Raw genomic sequence first — 18,675 nt, 5'->3', positions numbered from 1 at the left:
AACACAGTAGAGATCGCTACTCCTGTAGGTGTGGGTGCGCTCGTCTTCGGACTGTGAGGATTTCACAGGGTAAAAGAGGAGGTGTGCGTTTTGTGACTATTCTAGTGTCCAAAGGGATTCCCTTTAACACAGTTGAGATCGCTACTCCTGTTGGTGTTCGTCTTCGGACTGTGATAATATCACAGGGTAAAAGAGGAAGTATCTTTCAGTGTGTGTGTCTGGTGCGGGGGCCCCTTTTCGACGGGTTTAGGCTGTACGAGAGGATTGACTTGATGGAGAGGCTCTCCCCATCTGAATCAAATTCCCCTAATCTGGGGTGAGGGGGCTAAGGAAGGTGGACTACTTCAGAGTCACTTTCTATCTCTTAGTCGCTGTTCCCTGTTTCCTTCGACTCGTACTTCAAAATGTGGTTAACTTCACTAAAAGAGGAAGAAATTCATAGCTGTATTTGCAAGAGTTGTTTGTCATCAAAATCTGAGAGAGGTCAGAAACTCACTACGGACGTTCGTCTGGCCGTCCAGATTTGAGAGAAAATCAACTACCCTATTATTTGGGGATTCTTGTCAAAATTAAATTAAAGTTCCTTTTTTTAAATGACAGTTCTTGTAACATATAAGAACTTCAATTGACCACAACGGATCTATAACAATTTAGATTCTATCTATAAATACACTTGTATTTATCAGGCAGATTTCCGTATCCTCGCTTGGGTGTGTGATGTGCATTTAGACCACAACGGGTCCTAGACTTTAGCTTCACAAACAATTTGTCGCGCCAAATAAATTTGCTAACAAAAAAATATACCTCACAAAAAAAATACGAAAAAAACGCTAGACGGTCTTTTTACAAACTCCTAATCAAAGGTTAGGATTTTGACTTTTATTAAATATAAACAAAAATACAAGGAATAAAAACTGTCTAAGTCTAAAGGCTAAATGCTCGGTCCAAAGAAAAGTGAAAAGGAAAAAGAAGAACCAAGAACCAAAGAACAAGGGGCTGTTCTCTTTTTATACCCCTCTCGGTCAGGCAGAACATGTCCAAGTTTGGTATTATGTCTTGCCATGAAATATTGGTTCTGCTTTTTTTTTTTTTGCTTAGTTGCCAGTCAGCTTTTTGTTTTGCTGACAGTTTCTTACAGCTGATACATTATGTTCTGTCTTTACATTTAGTTCAAAGCACATCTCATTTGGCATAACATACTTTAATTCTAACACAACCTTTTTATATCTAAGCAAACACATTTTATGTTTCAAGTAAATATTCCTTAAGTCTGAGCAAAACAATTTAAGTTTTATAAGCAAACTTTCTTTTATGTTTAAGAAAAACACTCTCTAAATGTAAGCAAAATTATAACAGGTTATTCTAGCAAAAACAATGTATGCTTTTAATTAAGAAAACACACTTCAATGTTAAGCTTCTAAGTTTTTAAACATTATAAGTCTAACTTGTTTCACACTGGTTGTCTATCATTATCTTGCCGCATTTGCACATTTTTATTTGTTTTAGAGCAAGCTGGATTTAACCCTTAGAACCCGATTGACGCAAAGTGCGTCAAAAAACACACCCTTTCTTCTCTGTTACATTGCTCCGGAATGGTTCATCGCAGCGAGAAACCTTTATTGCACGACAGAGCAGAAGTGGGGCTTTCCAACGAGACTACACACTTGTCTGTACGATCAAGTATGAAAATTAAAAAAAAATCATGAAATTAAATCAAATTGCATCATATTTACAGTCTATACTTCTCTGCGTTCACCTGCACACACATTACTCTAGTTTGAATTACTCGCGTGATCGCATCGATATGGCAAGCATATCAGATGAAAGAGGGGGCACAGGGCTATCCATTGGTACCATGTTTATCAATCCTTCTGGCTTATAAATCCAGACGAAGTGACTGCAAAATAATAACGTCATGTACACAAACCAACGCTGCACCCTCATTACTCTCGTTTGAATTACTCGCGGATCGCATAGATCGCATAGATATGCCATGCATGTCAGATGAAAGAGGAGACTCAGAGCTATCATTTGATACCAAGTACATCCTTCTGGGTTATAAAACAGACGAATTGACAGCAAAATAATAACTTCATATAGCTGGACTTACCCCACGTTTTTGTCTGTTCTTGTGGCAAAGCATGTTTATAATCCAATGCTATCATGTGTTTCTCTATGGCAAAGCATGTTCATATTCCGGTTTTGAGATCCTAGCAAATTCCTGCATGGCATCCAATTCAAGGCTCACATTGCATCCCAATTTCTTCAACAAATAAACACCTTTTTTGCCTTTACTTTGTTCATGGCAATGCAGTAAAAAGTTGAGAATTATTATGACTGCATACACACAGGTACGCAGGCTAACACGCAACCTCGGATCAAGTCAGGTCAGATCAGTTCGTGTCACAGATATGGAGCGCAGAAAGGTAATTTTTCATCACTAAATACAAAATGGCATTTATTTCCGTAAATCACACAGCAAATATTTCTGTAAATTGCTCAGCCCCAGAGTATCCCTCCAACATGGCAATTATATTGCCCGATTCAGGACAGTCTGCCCTACACACACATGAAATGCATGTAGAGCTGTGAGCTTGCTGTGGTGAGATACATGTCGAAATATAAGAATTTTTATAATACACTTTTTATATTTTAATTCTTTAAAAATCAAAATAAAATCAATGCTAGTATTAATACATGAAATGATGCCCTAAAAACAGCTTAGGGTTCTAAGGGTTAAGCAGTTATATGACTAAAAATCTTTTAATAGTAAATTATGATTCTTATTATTAAACTATTATCACATCTTCATATTGTAAAGTCACGCTACACCCTCCGCTTGGAGATGTGATAATTCCGGTCCTGTTGGTCACGACGATCCGTTTGGTCCCGCCAGTCAGGGGAAAAGTCCATTAGAGGCTTAATGGTGTCAAGTCTGTTGTTCATTTGGCTGGGGTCGAGGATGATGATGGCATGTGGGTCCATTTCCTCTGGTCAGCTGTGTTTGCACCATCCTGCGTTCTTGATGTCCCGCCTTGTGATGGGTTTGTGTGTGTCAGCAGTGACCCGCTCCAAGAATCTTGCCATAAAGACACTAGGGTTTCCCGTTTATGCACTCTGGCTTGCTTATCGCACCCCAGCGTGCCCCGTCATGCATCTATAAATTCTCAGACACTGAGCGTACACTGGCTATGTCATGTAAGTTGACATCCTTCCGTCCTTCCCTATTGAAAATCAGGACAGAATCTTGATACATCTCCTGTCGTTTCTTTTGAGTCCATTTGGCCTCAAGCCAAGGGACTCCCTCAATTCTGGGTTTCATGTGGGATATCAATCTTAATTCAATTCAATTCAATTTATTGTGCTTATAGAGCGCCAAAACATAACACATGTATCATGGCGCTTTACAGAATGTAGGCAATCAGAGAAAGAAGGGAAGAAAATAAGAAAAGAAAAGCAAGAGAGAGGCCCATGGGTAACAGGGGCGAGGAAAAACTCCCTAGAATTGGAGATATATATAGGAAGCAGATCTCGAGCAGATCCACGACTCAAGGGCCTGACCCATCTGCCTAGGGTCAGTACATGACAGTAAGATCTGTATACATGACAAATGCATATGATAGTCGGGTGTAGAGAATAAGACATGGTGTTAAAAGCACTTGAGCTAGAAGTTACAAAAGGTGGGATGATTACGTATCCGTTATGGTAATTTATTATTCCTGATTTAGTGACAGAAAGTTCAATAGTCCAGCGTTGGAATTGTCCAGGGGAAGGGAGTTGTCGAGGGGCATGTGGTGGGTTGGCAGACGGGCCAGTAATCCGGGCAGAGTTGCCATAGGCTGGTGGTCGGTCGCTAGGCTGTACGGGCCAGGAGTCCAGATAGGGGGCAGTAATAGGGCAATCGAGGATGGGACTTCAGGTGAGATGGGTGAGAGGAGGGCCAACACACGGATGGTTGATGACTGGTGATGATATACCTCACAAGTGAGGTACAGTGAGGGGGAAGAAAGAGAGATGTAGAGTGGGTTAGTATTACTGAAAATCAAAATGGTTAATGTCAATAAGTAATCAGTAGTACAATATATTGTTACAGTATACCATGGTGGGAATAGGCAAGAGAGGGAGAGTTGAGAGAGAGAGAGAGAGAGAGAGAGAGAAGGGGGGAGAGTAGAGGGGGGGGTTGTACGGCGTGACACATGAAAAGTCCATGACAGCACTATGCTATAGCAGCATAACTAAGGCATGGTGAGGGTTAGTCGACACCAGCGCAGGTATGGTCAGTGACCACCATCGCACGCGCGACTGGGGTGCCAGTCACACGAGGACTCAGCAGGGTGGTCCATTCCAAAAAACCCTGAGGTGGGTGAATTTCCACGCACCATACCTAACTATGGGAGGCAGTAAAGAGGTATGTTTTAAGTCTAGACTTAAAAATAGGGAGGGTGTCTGCTAGTCGAATTGATGTAGGAAGATTATTCCAGAGGAGGGGTGCGCGATAGCTGAAAGCTCTGCCTCCTACTGTAGTTTTTGAGATTCTTGGAATTACAAGAAGGCCAGTATTCTGTGATCGTAGCGGTCTGGGTGGGTTATATGGGACTAGGAGATCTTTAATATATTCTGGTGCCTGGCCATTAATGGCTTTGTATGTTAGAAGTAATATTTTGAAGTCAATGCGACTTCTAACAGGCAGCCAGTGTAGAGATGCCAGGATAGGGGAAATATGTTCATATTTTTTAGTTCTAGTGAGTGTGCGAGCAGCTGCATTTTGTATAAGCTGTAAGCTTTTTAGACAGGTGTTATTGCAGCCAGCGTATAGAGCATTGCAATAATCAATCCTTGAGGTGACAAAAGCATGGATTAATTTCTCAGCGTCTGGTAGGGATAAAGACTTCCTTATCTTTGAAATGTTCCTTAAATGATAAAATGAAGCTTTGGTAATCTGTTTTATGTGATTACTTAGAGATAGGTCTTGGTCAATTGTAACTCCTAGATTTTTAACATATGTGGATGAGGATAGTCGGAGATCAGTAAATGTAGCTTGTGATGAGGATAGGATATCCCTCATCTTTTTAGGACCTAAAACCATGACTTCTGTTTTATCGGAGTTCAAAAGCAGGAAATTGTTCGTCATCCATGTCTTTATGTCTCGTATACATGTGTCAAGTTTGGCTAACGGAGTCAATTCGTCAGGTTTTATGGAAAGGTATAGTTGTGTATCGTCTGCATAAGAATGAAATTTAATGCCATGTTTCCTAATTTCTGAGCCTAGAGGAAGCATATAGAGAGAAAATAACAGGGGCCCTAGTACTGAGCCTTGAGGTACCCCATATTTGACCATAGTCTGGGTAGCTGGTTCATTGTGAACCTGTACAAATTGTCTGCGGTTAGAAAGGTATGATCTAAACCAAGCGAGTGCTGAGTCTTTAATGCCTATCGAATGTTCAAGCCTGTGGAGTAGTATGTTGTGGTCTATGGTGTCAAAGGCAGCACTGAGGTCCAGGAGGACCAATATTGATATATGTCCATTATCGGCAGCGATGAGGAGGTCATTAAAAACTTTAACTAAGGCTGATTCAGTACTGTGGTGAGCTCTGAAACCAGACTGATATAATTCTTGGATTTTATTCATATGCAAGAAGGTACCAATTTGTTTCGACACTATTTTTTTAGTATTTTTGACAAAAAAGGGAGATTAGATATAGGCCTATAGTTGGCCAGGTTGTTAGGGTCAAGGGTAGGCTTTTTGAGGGATGGCTTAATGACAGATAACTTAAACGACTGTGGTACATGGCCTGATAGCAGTGAGTTATTTATAATCTGGAGCAAAGCATTATCCAAGAAAGGGAGAGCAGTCTTCAGAAGATGAGTAGGAATAGGATCTAGTAGACTAGTTGTAGATTTTGATGAAGAGATTGTGGAAGTGAGGTCTAATATGTCAATAGGTGTAAATGAATTCAACGTTGTTCGTCTCATCTGTGAGTCAATTATGTTTTCGCTACCGTTCAGCAATGGAGTATGAATATTTGGTGAGACTGACTGGATATTAATCTTATCTCTAATTGTTTCAATTTTGTCATTGAAAAAGTTCATGAAGTCATTACTGTTTGATAGGGATAGATTCGGTTACTTCGGTGTGGCTCTTCGTCAGGCGGGAGATTGTGGTAAAGAGAAATTTTGTATTGTTTTATCACATTATCAGTTAACAAGTCGACCTCGGCTGGATTAAGGAATGGGCCTTCTGATAGGCCTACCACATGAGTCCGGAATGGGGCAAGCGTAGGCGAAATTTTTTCTAGAAAGTCTGCATTAGTTTTTTCAGATAAGCCGCGGCTGTAGTATTCAGCTAAATTAGGTACTGCATGTTGTAATGTCATTGTAAAAGTAATTAGATGGTGGTCAGTTAAGGTCGGGTGTTGTGGCAAGATTGTTAAAGGACAATTCCGGCGCAAAATGAACCTAGGGGTTAATAACACATTTGTACGAGTTCGACCGTTCGCTGGGATTTATTTTCATGCTAGTCGAATGTGACCAGTTTTATTGCAAACCGCTAATTAGCGTTTAACGCTAGCCTTCGGGGCACACGTCCAGTAGAAAGAAATCGCTATTTCTATACCACTAACAAGGCTCAAAATAGCACCACACTTACACAGTAGCATAATGAGGGTCTCTACGTGTAAACCGAAGCATTGAGAACTTTGTAAGTGTACAGGCAGTTTATTAAAAAGAAACACATTACTGTTCACGTCTGGTTGTTCACATACACAGGCAGGCGATGTGAACTAAAATCAAACGTAATTTGCTCAATATAGGCCTATCAGAAATAATAGCTCCGATGTAACATAACTTGTATAGTGTACTTACTTAGTGGATGTCCATCTGGTCTCTCTGGTATGGATCGCCGCCTCCAATTTCTTTTCGGGACATGGAAAAAAGTTTCAACTACAGCCCTGTTTATAAATGAGGGGAAATCTTCAGACTCTACAAAACACTGCGTCTCTTGGGGATCGCGACGCAACAGGTCCCACTCCATGCAACACAGGCACTCCTCTTCGGTGGCTATAGCTTCACAATGTCCGCAGGTAGCCTACAGTTTCCAGAAGTGTGAGGCTGTGTGCAGCATTGACTACAGGTAGCTCTCTCTCTCATAGCCCTTTCACGGAGCTCCGCAGCTCTTCGTTGGTAGGCTATAATTCCGACGTCCAATAACGGTTCATCCTCGATGTCTTCAAATTCGTTCAAATAGCCTGCCATCTCTTACGTCTCCTGTTGCGTTCAGTGCTTCTCTTTTGCACAGTCCTTTCTTTCAGCAACAACGTTTCACACAAGATTCACTTCACATCCCAGAGTTTCGTTTTCCCAAGGCGCCTGCCTGTATGTGAACCAGACGTGAACGGTAATCTGCCTGTACACTTACAAAGTTCTCAATGCTTCGGTTTACATGTAGAGACCCTCATTATGCTACTATGTAAGTGTGGTGCTATTTTGAGCCTTGTTAGTGGTATAGAAATAGCGATTTCTTTCTACTGTACGTGTGCCCTGAAGGCTAGCGTTAAACGCTAATTAGCGGTTTGCAATAAAACTGGTCATATTCGACTAGCATGAAAATAAATCCCAGCGAACGGTCGAACTCGTACAAATGTGTTATTAACCCCTAGGTTCATTTTGCGCCGGAATTGTCCTTTAACTGCTCTATGTTTATGCCGTATGACAAGACTAGATCAATAGTATGGTTATGTCGGTGCGTGGGTGAATTAACATTTTGGCAGAACCGATGACATGGTCAATTAGGGATTGACATGCAATTGTGAGACAATCGTGCACATTATCCATATGAATATTAAAATCACCCAATATAAGTATTTTTTCTGTTTGGATAGTTAAAGTGGAAAGTAAATCAGAAAATTCCTCTAAGAATTCAGTGTAGGGGCCAGGGGGTCTGTACAATGTGACCACAGTTATAGGCTGATCAGTTTTCCAGTCTGGCGGTAAAAAATTGAGGACTAGAACTTCAAAAGATTTAAACTTGTGTGTGAGCTTGGGAGATGTGAGAAGACTAGATTGATAGATTGTAGCTACTCCACCTCCCCTGCCAGTGTGGCGTGGTACATGATAATTCAAATGGGAGGGAGGTGTAGACTCATTTAATGGAAGGTATTCATCTGGTTTAAGCCATCTCCAGTTGTTCGGATCTCTCAAGGCCCTAACGGTCAGTTTGTGTGTTCTATGTTCTTCATCTGCCCATAGGTAACACCTTTTCAACTGACTCGTTTCACGGAGACCTAATTCTTCCAACCCAGGCTAAACTGCGTCTTCTAATTGTTGCATGTACAGGCTCCGCATGTTCTTCTATCTCCATCATATCTGCAGTCTGTACAGACTCATTTTGCACTTCGACAGTCATAGGTTGCATTATGTCTGCTTGCATCATAGTTTCTCCTTCAGCCTCCACCATTGGAGCGTATTGGCCACTATTGCCATCTATCATGTTCACCCATTCTTGTACTGGGTGTGTTGAAACATCTGGTCTGGTAACTAAATTGTTAACAGCAATGGATTCATCAAGGAGAATACTATAAAAACTAATATTGAATTTAGGCGCTGCAGGGGGTTGATCAAATTCATTTCCTGTGCTATACTCAATGATTGGTTGTGGGGTGTCAGTCTGTCCTTGATTCAGACTCTTTGGCTAATTGGGGGACAGGTCACTATGGATGTCTATAAGGGTGCGTGGTCTGATCGTGTATTCTTTCCTTCTTTCTCTTATTTTGTGGCTGGGGGTGTTGGGGGCCTGATCTAAGCCTCGTAGAAGGCAGTAATCCTCCCGTCCTTGTTTTAGCTGGCTTGTTATCCAGGTATTTGTGAAAAGAGTATAGTGGTTGGCCGTCTATAGGGGAAGTGAGTCTGCTTTGGTTAGCCTTCCCTACGGTGTAATACACATATGCACACACGAGTATACACACGGGTTGCTCCAGTGCGTCAAGCACAGCACATGTTGTTGTCAATCCTATGAACTGAGCGCCGATAAACAGTATCTCACCCTTAGGGTTGACTGTTGTCATAGTTGAGGCTATTGCGACAAAATATATCAGCAATACCGAGGTCTGTGGCCCTTATGATAAATGGGGCCCACCATGCTTCAAGGAAGTAATATTTCTTCACATCATTTGACAGCCCTATCAACATCATTATGGCGTTAATGGTTGTCCAACCAGGGAGGCCTGTCTTTTTGACGCCTAAGCCCATGAAAACAATTGTTGCACTAGGTATAGTCTTGCCTATTATGTACAGTCTGCCTAGATTAATTGCTGCATACAATATGCTTCCAATAAAGTAGTATATGAGATTCGGCAGCAGGAAACATGTCATCATTGTTGATATCAAAAAAGTGCCTACCGGCTGGGTCCCCACCGGGAAAGGAGTAGTCGAAGAGTTGGTGTCCAAGGAGTTGTTGGATAAATTTGTTTCGTTTGTGGAGAATGAGAGGTCTTGTTTTAAAGTCTGATGATCTTGGAGTGATTTCTAGTCTAACCCTTCAGGTCATTTTATGTATCAGCAAAGGTCAAGTTCACGGTTCATCTTGGGTGTCTTGGTTTGTGGTTTTGTTGAACCAGCCAGCCTACGTGACTGTTCAACTGTCACAGCAATAAACATATCTGTCTGTCAGTTTTCCACGTACTTCCCCTTTTCTCTCTCACTTGTTTCTGAAGTAGCTATTTTCTCTCTTAGTGGTTTGTTCTGGGATGATAATTCGAGAAGTAAGCCATAGGATAATTTCACCAATACAACTATTGCTACAACTCCAAGTGTGAATAGGAGATACTTCTTCTTGTTCCAGTGATATATTTGGATGCATGTTGACCATCATGGTCAGGATTTCTGAGTATTCAGGTATACTGCAGCTAATTTTTTCTTTAGTTGGATGTTGTTGAAATGAGCAGTTCTCATATCAGAACGGTCCTCTCTACTTGTTTCTAAAGTCCAGGGGTTTGTGGTTATCCCATGTGCTATAAAGCTAGCGCAGGTGAGAACATTCAAGTTTACATATTGTCTTGTGCATTTGAAGATTATTATGGCTCTGAGCTCTCTCCCCTCTCCAGTGTACACGAGTTGAGCTCCAGTGTACACGAGTTGAGTTCAGGTGACTTTATCCTTTCAAACAAGTCTAAAAGTTTCTTCCAATTCCATTGCTCATGCTGGAATTGATCATACCATGTAGGCTGGTAGAGGGCCTAGCATAGGGGCCCGTTATACTGCTTCCACTGATCGCTTTCACAGTCCAGTGATTGTTCTGTTTTCTTGTGGTTTGTAGCCTGTGGCATACGCATCTGGCCTCAGAAGGCTTCAGGCATTTTTATTAGCTCTCTCTTATTGCTGACAACAGTCAGAGTGGTGCAGTAAGCACATTGCAAATACTGACTAATAGCAGTGTCTGTGTAACCGGTGTTACTCCGGGTGGCTAAAAAAAAAATCCTACTTGCCCGTTCAGGGGTTTCAGATTGGAATTGCTCGGGATTAGGCTATAGAATCCCTTCTTAAAACAGTTTCCAGTCAGGACATGATCCATACTGTAGATAGTTATAGAGTCTGCCCTGTCCATCTAGACAGGACATGCACAGTCAAGACAGGACATGCGAGTCAGCTTGCATAGCCCACTCAGTTCAATACTGTCACAATTTGTTTTGTATTTCTTCAGTTTGGGCAGGCTGCCCCTAAGTCTTCGTACACCTTTCCAGTGGAGCATGGTACATTCTACTCCACAGAGAGCACACTCTCCTGGTGTATAAGCTGTCCATCTGAGCGGTGCTTCAGCTGGGTCCGAGGGGTCACCTCGCCCCAGTCGATCGAGCCCTCCCCTGTGTAGCTGAGAAAAATAGGCAGTCCTCGGGCAAGACACATGGGCATTAGTGTTGTGGGTGTTGTCATGTTTGTAAACGTATGTGTGAGAGATGTACCCTGCCTGTTCTCGCTAAGGTCACCACGTTGTCTTCTACGTTCACTACTACGTCCCCACCTTCGTTTGTGTGTTTTGTGTGTTGTCGCATGTCCTTCTACTGACCTACAGTCTCTGTCTGACTTGTGGAACAGAATAGGAGTGTTCAGGGGTGTTATCAATGGGCGGTATGTCGGTTACTGGGAGTTTAGGTTGGGATGAGTATTCATTTAGCAACATCAACTGCCTTGGCTTGTCCCAGTCTGCAGTGGAATTTGCTTTCATGTACTCTCTCGCTAACCTCTCTGCCTGTTCTGGGACCATTGTATGCCATTGAAGATATTGTTTGGGTGCCCTTTTCTGCGACCATGGTATGCAATTGAGAATATTGTTTGAGTGCCCATTTCTTCTAGTAAGTCTAATACTATTTTGTTCTTGAAATGAGTCATTCTCAATGCATTGTCAGTAATAATTAGAAAATACAAATTTCCTAATGAAGTGGTAGGCAGAGGCCCCGCGATGTCAGCGGAGTAGCACTCCCCTGGCTTTTTAATGGCTATGGGGTACATCTTTCCCTTCGGAATGGGACCTCCTCCTTTGTTGGCACAGTTTTCGCAATTGCTTTTTATTCTTCCAAATAGTGGGTTAAAACCTGCTATCTGTATTTGGTTATTGTTCGACCAAGCATGTGTTCGCATCAGACCACTATGTCCTACTGCGTTGTGTATTTTGGGTTAACACTCTCTCTGTTCCCAAAACTCTAAGTCCTCTGTAAATCTATTATAACAATACTGACTATATGTCACTATTTTTAGGATTTTTATTTTTCTGGTGTCAGCCCAGGCTAACTATGTGATTCCCTTCAGGAGTTTTAGCTATTATGGCTCATTTGGTAAGGTTTTTGCCTACTCTCTTCGAACCGTCAGTAAATAACTGCTTGTGATATGACTTCGGTTTTCATCTTGTTTGTTACTTCCCCTTCCATTGCGGTTGGAAGTGTGGTGATAATCTGAGAGGCCCCTTCTGGGCTGCTTGCATATGCCTGTCTTCATCAGACTTTCTAAAAGGGCCTAATTTTCTTCTATGTCAACTTGCATCTCACAGTCAGGTTACTCTTGGCGGTTCCCATTTGCACTGCGGAGTACCACTCCCTAACTGTCCCTGGGGTGTTCAGTCTCACAATTTGCTCTGGTTTGGGCTCTCCTATGCTGATGGCAATTGTACTATGAGCTATACGGTATCTAGCTGAACCAAATGTTGTCCTTATTTTAGCTTCTTCGTGAGGGTCTGTCATAATGTCAACAAGACAGGGCACCTGATCTGGTGGTACTGCTAAGAAAATATATTTTTCTCCCCCTTAATAATCTGAGGGTCTGGGAATTCAGGCTCTATTGAGTCTGTATTTGGGGCTGTTCTAGGCTCTTCAGGCTCTAATGCTGGAGCTAGAGTGTCTGGCAGTTGAGGTGTGAAGTCGGTTAACAAGGGTGCAGTAGGGGAGCTTGTCGCACTACTCCTTATCTCTTTTTAAACTATCGGGGCCTGAGCCGTGGGTTTTTTTTTTATTTTGTATTTAGTCTTTGGAAGGCTTCTTTTGTGAGCGCTACTATTTCAAACCGTTTCCCTGAATTCAATAGTATTACATTCCTGAGTGCTTTTGCTGCTGCTATTGCTTCATAGCAGAAAACCCTATCACCAAATGGTGTGGTTATTATTGTCCCTGATGCCGTTAATACGGCCTTCCGCCGTAATGTTTGCAAGTATTGTGCCTGCTGGTTGTGGTTCATTGTTCCATCATGAGCCTCGTAAGCCACATGTAGAACGGTGCTAACTTGTGGATCAGTAATGATTTTCTGTGTTACCACTGTTCCCGACTTCAGCGGGAGTTGGGGTAGTAAGAGGGCCCTATTATTTCGGGTCTCTTCGCTCCATCGTCCTTGCACTGCAGCAGCTACTCCTGCTGAGTGAGACAGTTGGATGTTTGCCGGGTTGAGGAATGTGCTCCTGTCAGTGCCGAAGTCTAAATCTAACACACTTCCTAGGATCAACCTGCAATTCTGTGTGGGATTAGATGTGCTTGTCGGTTGACGAAGTTGTCTCCTACCCCCCGGGCTTTGATGGCGGGCTATGGCATCTCTTATGGCTTGCATGTTAAATGGTCTTTCTTGCTCATCATCTGCATCTTTGGCATGATCTGAGTCATCCGTCCATTCACTATCTGCAGCTGCATTGGCCATGTCACCCTAGTCTCGGCTGTTTAATAACTGTTCCTCATTTATAAGGGCTCTTTATAGGTGCGGTTCCTCGTGGGGTTAGCAATTACCCCTTCACTATGTGTTCTGGGTTCTCATGAGGATACAACCAGTGACACCTAAGGTTTACCTTAAGTTACGGATACAGTCAGCCTCTGTCGGCTTCAGTGATCGACTTGGTTTGCCAGTAATTATATGGCCAGGATTTATAAGGGCCGGTACCTTATTGTCCTTCTTTGTCCTTTACTGGGCCGATTTACGCCTGCGCTATTATTTTATCAAGACTTTCACAGTAGAGATCGCTACTCCTGTGGGTGTGGGTGCGCTCATCTTCGGACTGTGAGGATTTCACAGGGTAAAAGAGGAGGTGTGCGTTTTGTGACTATTCTAGTGTCCAAAGGGATTCCCTTTAACACAGTTGAGATCGCTACTCCTGTTGGTGTTCGTCTTCGGACTGTGATAATATCACAGGGTAAAAGAGGAAGTATCTTTCAGTGTGTGTGTCTGGTGCAGGGGCCCCTTTTCGACGGGTTTAGGCTGTACGAGAGGATTGACTTGATGGAGAGGCTCTCCCCATCTGAATCAAATTCCCTAATCTGGGGTGAGGGGGCTAAGGAAGGTGGACTACTTCAGAGTCACTTTCTATCTCTTAGTCGCTGTGGTTAACTTCACTAAAAGAGGAAGAAATTCAGAGCTGTATTTGCAAGAGTTGTTTGTCATCAAAATCTGAGAGAGGTCAGAAACTCACTACAGACGTTCGTCTGGCCGTCCAGATTTGAGAGAAAATCAACTACCCTATTATTTGGGGATTCTTGTCAAAATTAAATTAAAGCTCCTTTTTTTTAAATGACAGTTCTTGTAACATATAAGAACTTCAATTGACCACAACGGATCTATAACAATTTAGATTCTATCTATAAATACACTTGTATTTATCAGGCAGATTTCCGTATCCTCGCTTGGGTGTGTGATGTGCATTTAGACCACAACGGGTCCTAGACTTTAGCTTCACAAACAATTTGTCGCGCCAAATAAATTTGCTAACAAAGCCCTTTTGGTTTTTTGTCTGCCCTGGAGCATAGGACTTTCCTTCCCAAATGCCTGGCTGAGTTCGCTACTCCTGTGTATGTCAGTGCAGTATGTTTTTTGCCCATATACAGTGTCTTAGAAAGTAGCCCTCAAACGGACGCCTTACTTACCCGGAGCGATGTCAAATCTTTGGAGCAGGAGGCCCTATTGCAAGGCATCCGGGGTTCTCAGCAACACAGGAGAGGCAGAAAAATACGAAAAAAAACGCTACACGGTCTTTTTACAAACTCCTAATCAAAGGTTAGGATTTTGACTTTTATTAAATATAAACAAAAATACAAGGAATAAAAACTGTCTAAGTCTAAAGGCTAAATGCTCGGTCCAAAGAAAAGTGAAAAGGAAAAAGAAGAACCAAGAACCAAAGAACAAGGGGCTGTTCTCTTTTTATACCCCTCTCGGTCAGGCAGAACATGTCCAAGTTTGGTATTATGTCTTGCCATGAAATATTGGTTCTGCTTTTTTTTTTTTTTGCTTAGTTGCCAGTCAGCTTTTTGTTTTGCTGACAGTTTCTTACAGCTGATACATTATGTTCTGTCTTTACATTTAGTTCAAAGCACATCTCATTTGGCATAACATACTTTAATTCTAACACTAGCAATGCTGTTTTATCATCGTTTTACAGATTTGACCCAGGTCCGATTTCCGCAACTCAACTGGAAGTCAGGAGATGCGTTTAAAATACAAAACACTGATTTGGCCCAAACCTGGATTACGGATATGAGCCGAAGGACCATTTTTTCACAGCAGACCCAGGTGGTAATGACATTAATTAAGGTGCTGATTCTGCTAAATTGACTGTCCTTTCCCTACTTCATTGTCAACTGGCTGCTAAAGAAAAAAAAAGGTTATTTTGGAATGGCACAAATTTAGAAACCATGGGGGTGCACTATGTTCCCATGGCCACTTCATTTCTAAAGTAAGGCTGGAAAAGAATATATAGTTGACTCAATATTGATCATATGCTCGTTTCATTATTTATATTATTACCTAGCAGTGGTAAAAGTAGTCAATTGTTGTTTGTGTCAGATCTAACAGTGCTATGAGACAACCCCATATTCTTGCCACGCATGCAGAAGTCCAAGCAGTAACGTTAATCAAGGATCTTTGGTTTGCTCACTATCAATCTTTTGACATGATTTGCCAGCCTGGGGTTGGACTAGGACGCAGCCCAACTTTTCAAAGTAGGCTATCTGCTTTTTATCTCTGTTGGTTTATTCAGAGACAACAACAAGCAGCCGAGCAATTGATAACTTTACAGTAAGGTTATACTATTATTTTCCAGCAATATACTAGCTTAGCTTGAGCAAAACAGCCATCACAATAACTATTTTGGAAAAACAGTGATAACGCTAACAGGATCTCTGATGATAAAAAAACGAGTTTAATTGTGACTATTTTCAAAAAGGAATAAATGGCTAATGTTTATTTTGTGTTGTTTCAGATTGACCATGGAGATGACTGAGGGGGACAGCCTGAATATCGATGGGAACAGTGGAATTAACACGACTTAAACTTTGTCTGGGATTGCACTTCTACAGCCAGGTTGTTGAATAAAAAATAATAAGACACTTATGTGTAAAGTTTTTTTCCCCCCTATTGTGTTTGTAGCCTAGCTTATGTTTATTAGCAGTTGAGCTGTTGGGAAAACTTTACGAACTTTAGCCTGGGTGAACCTATAATGAACCTGTTAGCAAATGTGTAGCAAACAGATTTTTCAGGATAATTAACAATCACATTTCACATGTCAAAATAAAGCCGGCTGATATCTGATAAACGGGTCCGTACCACACACAATAAGCAGACCTGTATTGCATATGATAAGCAGATCTGGAACACGTCAGTAACACAGACTATCATACGGAACTGGGCCAGTTTTACCCCTTATTGGCACCAGATCCGTCAAACGGATCCAGACCAATTTTGGACCGATGTGCGTTTGGACGCCGGATCAGGTCCATTATGCAGATCCGTGCCGGACGTTTTGGTAGGTGTGGCTCAGTTCCGTCCCAGTGTATGTTTGCTATCTGGGGAGCATCACAGTCCCGCCCACAGCCAATTCCGGAAGTAAGAATTCAATACAATTTCTCCATTGACAACTGGGATATAAGCCATAAAAACGTAACCATACACGGTAGACTTAAAAACCAGCTACGGCTGTACTAAGCGATTGTATATGCTCATATAGAGAGCGAAAAATCAAGGGGCACCAACCTTGTTTTGAGATAAATGTCTTTTATTCGCGATGTCTTGGATAAGTACTTCATTACCCATAATCCTGAACAATCCCACAGTGATGCCTCTGATTGGTTGAAAGGGCGTAAACTTTCTCAGCGAAAATCCCTGATTAAGATGGCGGAGTCTTTTACTGCCTATGGCGAAAATCTTAATGTGAATAAAAACTTTCTAGACGAACATTGGTACTTCTATCAACAAGGATTGTGGTTTATATATCACACAAACTTCAGGGCCAATACACCATCAAATAGAACACTCTAAATGCTAGTTTAAACACTTAACTTTTCAGGTAGCCGATAGGCTAATCATAAGCCTTTCAGACGGGGTCATCCCTATGTTCCCCGGGTCCTATGTTCCCCGGGTCCTATGTTCCCCGCTACCGGGGAACATAGGACCCTTTTTTGAAAAAAGGGTCCTATGTTCCCCGCTGCTTCCAAGTAGACTGCAGCCGCACGGCAAGGCGCGGGTTGTTGTTGCTCCGTGCCCACACTTTGTTTGTGATGAGGGAAGGAGAGGGGGCACGCGAACTGAAGTTCTTTGCACAGAGGCGCAGTGCGGAGCCCAGTGCGATATAGTCACGTTTAATTGATTTAATTGAGACACTTAAGTCTTGTATGTAACAGTCGCTGGTGTCAGTGGCAATCAGCCTAATGACACAGCCCCACCTGTTTTCCTATGATATTAGGATTGGCTCACTGTCTTGCTGCAACGGCCTGCTGTGTTTAAATCTAGCCGAGTCTGCATGGCTTCAGTCCCAAGCTTGTCATTGTCTTTGCACTTGGCATGTCATTGTTGATTCTTACTGTACAAGAGGTGAAGGAGGTGATCTAAAATAGCCTTTGGTTGAGCTGTCGGAAGAATGGGATTAATTTTAATGGAACAAAGAGATATCAAACTATACTGGGCTGTAGACCCAAAGGGACATTTTTGGATTATTGACGAGTCAGACCAAAGGGGCTTCGAAGCAACGCGCAGTCCCCCCTGCAGCATGCCAGCGAACGGAAAAATGAACAAAACAAACCAATTAAATATCAACTTAAAAAGGCATGTAGTGAAGTACGTAGACAGGCCAAGGCCAGGCTAATGTAGTTGTAGCGCGTTTCTTCTGTGAGAGGTGCAGCTCGTGTGTGTTGCTGTCCTCAATTTATTGCTGAAGCGGACAATGCGAAGTTACCTAGAATGTTAACTTTGAACTCGTTATATTCAGTAAAGAAGCACTACACAAGTAAAACCATTGTAGGCCTGTTATAAAAAATGTTCTTCATCTATTCTTTTACTCCGCTATACTCAACGTGGAAGTTAGGAAAATCGCCCTTCTGGCTTGTGTCAATATTACACCGTGTGCGTATGTGTAGGTCTACCTGGTGTGCTACGGCAAGCAACATTGACAGAAAAATACACTTTGCTACCGTTTGTGCACTCGCAAGCATATCCCATGCAATTTCCGTACGCTCCCTTTCAGACATTAGAATGTCATTATAATGCTGCTAACATTAGCCTAGATGCTGCAACACAGGTATGAAATATATTATGTTTTAGTGACCTTGTTGTTTCTATTAACATGAATTGTTGTTTATAGGCAACATCAACTTAGTCGAGCCATAACGAGCCCTGTATATCCTCATTAAGTACTTAAACTTTTGAACTAGCTAGCTGATAGCCCAAGCTGGATGCTACCACCGGCTAGACACTGCAGTAAAATGGTTAGCAAACCGTCCATGTGTGGGAGAGTGCACTAGCTGGCCGCTTTGGGTGTCTGACACTCCTTGGAGGGGGGCAGGGTTTTGTGTTTTTTCTCAATGAATGAGCTGTGATTGACACGAGTATTTAAATGAGGTAGGACATGGCCGCGGTTTCCTAATCTGCTGCTTCCCGGAAGCAAGGTGCGCACAGATCAGGGGGAGCTCACTTGGGAAGATTGTTTGTCCTCTTGCCATGCTCACCTGTTTGTTTGTTTGAGGTAGGTCAGGTGGTTTATGTTTTATTTAAAACCTATTGGCCAAGCTGTTACACTATATCCTACTTACCGTATATATTGTCCATTAGAGCTAGACAGAAGACGGGCCGCGATCAGCTGGGGAAGGAAAAAAAGACACACTGTTTGGAAAGTGGTATGTTTCTTTGTTCTTGTGGCAGCTGCCGCGTAGGCACGCTTGGGAAGTGTATTACTCT

General features: G+C 42.3%; 1 protein-coding gene and 1 long non-coding RNA gene across 3 annotated transcripts in view; one reads left to right on the top strand and one right to left on the bottom strand.

The window, feature by feature from the left end:
- s100z (S100 calcium binding protein Z) overlaps positions 1-14,443 on the bottom strand; it is a 32,635-nt gene extending 18,192 nt beyond the window's left edge. The window contains exon 1 of the mRNA XM_076284926.1: positions 14,379-14,443. The gene's annotated coding sequence lies outside the window, so the exon portion shown is untranslated. The remainder of the gene's footprint in view (positions 1-14,378) is intronic.
- Positions 9,809-16,870, top strand: LOC143123477 (uncharacterized). Of its 2 annotated transcripts, none has more exons than XR_012986836.1 (3): positions 9,809-9,888; positions 14,891-15,021; positions 15,710-16,870. It is a non-coding gene; the product is annotated as an uncharacterized LOC143123477 (long non-coding RNA). The 2 variants fall into 2 exon arrangements; XR_012986837.1 differs by having other exon boundaries at positions 14,891-15,042.
- Positions 16,871-18,675: the final 1,805 nt, after the last annotated feature.

Source organism: Alosa pseudoharengus, unplaced genomic scaffold, assembly GCF_046254945.1.
Source record: "Alosa pseudoharengus isolate Yale_2024_CS ecotype anadromous, Long Island Sound unplaced genomic scaffold, YU_APseudo_1.1 YU_APseudo_1.1_scf_14, whole genome shotgun sequence".
Taxonomy (NCBI): domain Eukaryota; kingdom Metazoa; phylum Chordata; class Actinopteri; order Clupeiformes; family Clupeidae; genus Alosa; species Alosa pseudoharengus.
The sequence above is the reverse complement of the archived record's forward strand: the minus strand, read 5'-3'. Positions and strand labels throughout refer to the sequence as shown.